Raw genomic sequence first — 6,000 nt, forward strand, 5'->3', positions numbered from 1 at the left:
CCAAATGAGGCCATGACACTGCTTGCCTCCAAGCACATTCCATCAAAACAAGCTGCTATGAGATCCTTATGAGAACAGTAACAAAACATTTTTTTTCAATGCAGATTTGATTTATCAAATGCCTAATTTAGTGTCTTTCTGTTTTCAATCTTGCCATGACACTTCCTAAAGTACTGAGCAATAAAATACATTAATTCAGTACATTTGATGCAAATCTATGTAGCTTGAGGGCGAGCTTTAAGGTTTTGGTTGGTTAAAAATACTTGGATTTGTTTCAGAGTCATGTTTTAACAACACTAAAGCTTCTCCTAATGGAAGATGCTCATAATTTATAAATATATTTTACATTTTGAATACATCATACAATAAGGACATTCATTTGAAAAAAAAATGAGAGAGAGAGAGAGAGAGCGAGAGAGAGAGCACTGGCATATATGTACTATTTTGAACCATACATAGAAGAGTTATGACTTATAATTTAGGTAGGAAATTTTATAGAGACATATCGCCTTTCACTATGCTTTCAATCGCCTTTTGATGGCAAGATATCCAGGGTGCAGCTTACAACCCAAATTCCAAAAAGTTTGGGACAGTAGGGGAATACTAATAAAAACAAAATCATGTGATCTGTAAATTCTATTCACCTTCTACTATATTGAAAACACTACAGCAACACATTATTTGATGTTTTAACTTGTGAATTTAATAGCTGTTTGTTTTTGTTTTTTTTGAAGATATACACTCATTTCAAATCTGCTGACTGCAACACAATCCAAAAAAGTTGGGACAGTCGGGTGTTTACAACTGCGTAACATCACCATTTCTTTTAATAACAGTTATTAAGTGTTTGGGCGCTGAAGACACCAGTTGGTTTAGATGTGGAATTTCCCCCATTCTTCCATTATCCAGGTCTTCACACATATATATTTATATATATTAAAAATGAGTGTGTGAAATTTTGGGAAAGGAATGAGAAAGGAATATTATGCGTGCACACACACATACACACACATACACACACACATACACACACACACACACACACACACACACACACACACACACACACACAATATCCTGTGACACATCCACGCTCTGGTCGCTGTCACTCAGATAACTTCTTCATTTGCAGTGTGACAAAGCAGCAAGCTGCCTTTGTGCTTTTAACATCCCACAGAGCCACAATATGGCCATCTGAGGATCAGTGGGAATAAACAATAGATCCTCCTCTCTCCTGGGAGGCCTAAGAGTTGAAGCCTCGATGGACATCATCTAATCCAATGTTCTTTACTCTCAAGCCATAGTTTAATGCTTATATTTAAACACAGTAGGCAATTCAAGTCATTAATTGAATGATGTCATGTTGGATCAGTAAAACACAAAACCGTGTACAGTAGCTGACGACTCTGAGACCAAGAGTGAGAGTGTTGCATTTAGATAAGCAGTGTCCAGTCATATTTCTAAAGACTTTGTTTGTCTTGCCATTGAACGTGTTTTGCCTGCTAGATGTGTAACAATTCTGTACAATCACATGTTGAGTGCAAAAGTTTTCACACCAAAGAAGACAAAGAAAATACATTTACTGTTAAGTTTCACAGAGGTTACTTCATAGCAAAATGTGGTGAATGCTAACAGAGTAAAAGTGAAAAAATACCTTTCCTGTAAATAATGGTATATTCTCTGATCCTAAGTGGCATTAATATTGTCTCTCTTAACTAATCAAAAAATAGTAAATACAGTAAATGCAACAAAATCTAGTTTTATTGCGCTTAGTCTCTATAAATACTGTGATCTAATCTTGCAAACCAATCTAACTTTCACTAAAGAGCATGTTTTCACAAGATGAATGTTTGACTGACACTGCAACTGGACAACCATATATACTCTGCCCTGTTTCACATCAAAACTTGAGTACATTTGAAACACATTGTACTGTGAATATTGTTGCAATCCAGATAGTATACATTCCTACTTAAACTGTCACAGAGCAGAGAACTAATGAGATTTCAGTCTTGAAAATCCTGATGCCCGTGGCCAGAAGAGTGCACACATGACAGATCATCTGAGGCTGAGAGTACCTGTGACCTAATATAAGGTTGCACACATGTGACAGGGATTTGTAGAGGCGGCAGAGATAAGTGTAGAATTTATTGAAGTAGAGTGCAGTCAGATAACTAGAACAGAGTATACATGGCAAAACATTCAAACAATAAATGGGACTGTGGAACACACAACAACAAACAGAAACCTAACACTGACACATAGGGAACTTAAATGTGGTGCTTATTAAGAGTAACACAGAGCAGGTATGACTGATCAGTGAGACATGTGACATGGTCTTGCGACATGCTGGGGTTGATGGGTGATGTAGTTCAGCACCTCTTTTGCACTATCATGACTACATGTAAAAGCCTGATGTCCTCCATCATCATGGGAAAACTACCAATTTTAAAATATTGTTATACAAGTAACTGCATATATTTTTCATTTGGCACAATAATTATTTGCAAATTTTTATGGAAATGTGGCAATAATTCTGGAGCAAAATACTAAATATAGATTATATCAAGTAGCATTGAAATTAATACTTTACTATTATTCACACTACATGCATTTTAACTTACTTTCTATTAAGTGCAAAATGAATATTTGAGTTTAGCATATCCATCCATCCATTTTCTGTACCGATTATTCTACACAGGGATGCGGGGAGCCTGGAGCCTATCCCAGGGAACTCGGGGCACAAGGTGGGGGGCATCCTGGATGAGGTGCCAATCCATTGCAGCGCACAATCACACACACACACACTTACACACCCATTCACACAGTACAAACAATTTAGAGATGACAATCAGCCTACAACGCATGTCTTTGGACTCCCGAAGCACAGGGAGAACATACAAATTCTGCACAAACAGGGCAGCAGCGGAAATCAAATCTCAACCCCAGAGGTGCGAGGCAAACATGCTAAATACTAAGCTACCTTGCCCACTGAGTTTAGAATATCTCAAGTTAAAATTACCAAGTTAAAATGATGTTCTACATGCTAATCTTCTTAAGCAGTAAATATTATGGTATACAGTATTAAGCATTGGCTCATATTAAGCAATTTGATACATGGCTTCTTTTATTCAGACACTTACTGTATGGATTCAACCACTCAGGTCCATCTGTATGCAACACACAGCAGAGACATATGAGGGAGGGGGAAAAAGTCTTCGTATTGCCTTCACATCTGCTGACACAGTTGTATTTTGCAATAAAAACTTGACATTTGGTCCCTTAAGACTTACTTTCTGTGAGGCACTGGCCGTGCCAGCATTTTCACATAGACCTAAAGTGGGGTCAGTACAAATGGAAAAAAATGGGTCATGTGTTTTCTATTTTAAGCTGGCAATGTCAGATGGATGCATTTGTAATCTCGAGGCTCTTGACTGAAAAAAAAGCAAAGGAAAACTCAGCAAGGACGGATCCAGAGAGCACAATGTACACACAGAGCTCTGAGGAGAAAGGAGTGATAGTGTCCATCTTATAATCATGCCTCGCTCACAGCTCTCATCCTACCCTCCCTTTATCACAGAGAAAGGAAAATATGAGACAGATGGCCCTCTTTTTCTTTCTTATGGTCCTTTATTCCTTCTGTCTCTGTCTCTCAAATATGCATGCTTTCTCTCTCTCATGCACACATATGTGAGTTTACCCACCCACACTTGACTGGATGCCCATGGTCCCCCTTTACTCCTTGCATGACCTTCACTGTGGTTGTTTTGACTGGATCCTCCACATAATACACACTCATTATGATAACTCTTGAGATTTTGTCCTGAGCTATGATCACTCTGGGTTTATATGAAAGTAGTAGTGAAGAATGAGCTAAAACACACACAAGGAAGGAAGATTAAAGCAAGGGGGAGAAGAAGATAAAAGCCAGGACACTATCACATTGTCAAAACAATCCTTGTTCTTCTTAGTTCATTTCTACTCCCAATTCTCCTTCCTTCTAGGATACTGACATAACATTCCTCTCTAAGAATCCATAGAAACTAAGTGTAGAAGTTTAGTATGAGTAAGGTGGATGGTGATGTAAGCATCAATAAAAGCCCAGCGGTAGGTTTGCACCCTGATGTTCCCACACCATCTGCCATGTCCAGAACCACAACACAGATATTTAACAAAACATATATAAATTGTCATTACATTCTTTACATTCTTTGTACTAGATTATACCAGACAAAAATGCACTTTTAGAAATTGCTACACATGTTTAGAAATGTGAAGTCTGCATGTATGTAAAAATCTAGAAAATATCTATAAACAGCACATCTAATTCTAAAAATATTTGTGCTATGTATTCGTTACAAAGAACCACAAAGCTTTAAAATAACAGCAATAAGTTGTGTGTATGCGTAATCAATAAAACGTAAGGTACTGTAGCCGTAAACAGAACATATTGTCAGTTTCTCAGGCTTGCAAACTCATTGCAATTCCCTGTAGCATCAGATTCTATTGTCGCATGAGCTTGGCCTTCAAGGGTCAGAGAAACATTTGTTGGCTGTCCACCATCCGTGCAATGTGTGTCACATAATCGACATTTAATAGAGGCAAACTTTAGAGTGGTCCTCCTCGTGGGCAGATCGGGGGGGACGCCTCTCTGTTGTTCTGCTGCCAAGCCCATCTGTCTGTGCCTCCACCTCAGAGGCAGCACGTAGAACGCCCCTGATGACTGCATGACCTCCCCTCGCTCTTACAATGCTCCCATGGCCGACGCTGAAGCACTGCTTGTTGACTCTTACAATGCGCCTCTTCTGTGGCAGGATGCAAAGCAATTTGCTCTCTGCATTTGGTATGAGTTTTGTTGACATTTTGGAAGCATATCCAAGCTTTTGGGGCCCACTCTAATGCTCCTAGATTTGAACCTTGTAGAGTCAACAAGCCCGTTTAAAGCACTTTGACAATAAAAAATATAAATATTTAATGGGTTCAAGTATTATCTAAAAAAGAGAGGTCCATTTGGGTTAATCTAAGGGAATGTTGTGAGATGACCCTGGATGTTTGAATATTGATGCTCTGCAGGGTTCTCTCAAGATTTCATCACATCATCACCACCTGTATTTCTGTGTCCAGGGAGTGCCCGTGTTAACCCCATGAGCAAGCTGGACTTGCATCAAAGTGTATACTCAGGGGAGATGTGGCATAATGCTGCTCTAAAAAAAAACCCCACAAATGTGAGACTGAGGTCAGAGGGTTGCAGATGGGCTGCTGAGGCTTTTCTAACGGTGCAGAAGTTGCATATCATTAAAGAGCTAAAGGTGCTTACTTCCTACACATATCATGGTTTCAGGAATTACTGCTATGGAATAGTGGAGAGGTGGCTGCTCTTTAAGTTTGAATATTTAATCCTCATTCAATGATATGTATCTATGTCATCATTCAATATCTCAGATCACACATGCAATTCAGTTAAAGGACTTTAAGTATACATTGTGAGTTTATCAAATTATATTTATAGCCTGGTAGGATACAGTTCAAATTAGTTTGCCAAACTACATGCTAAAAAGTGTGCATAAGTGCTGTAAAGATAACACAAGACACAATGCTGTAATGAAACAACAGCATCTTTAGTGCAGGTAGATTGCCATATAAAATATTATGGTTGATTTATATGATTTATAAAATTATTGGCACTGATATTTTTGTTTGTTTGTTTGTTTGTTTGTTCACCCATTATTTATTTAATGTGTTTGATTAATACTTAGCTAACTAGTATTTTAGTTAGTTAGTTAGTTAGTTAGTTAGTTAACAAAATAAAATAAAACCATGATGGGTAAAACTTTTGAAATGCCAGAGATAAGATAAGATTAAATTATGCAACATAAACAAAAAAAAATCATTAAATGATGTAATAAATTGCAGCAACTGACAGATCATACTCCAGGGCTATATATATATATATATATATATATATATATATATATATATGTGTGTGTGTGTGTGTGTGTG

Source organism: Ictalurus punctatus, chromosome 14 (assembly GCF_001660625.3).
Source record: "Ictalurus punctatus breed USDA103 chromosome 14, Coco_2.0, whole genome shotgun sequence".
Lineage (NCBI taxonomy): Eukaryota > Metazoa > Chordata > Actinopteri > Siluriformes > Ictaluridae > Ictalurus > Ictalurus punctatus.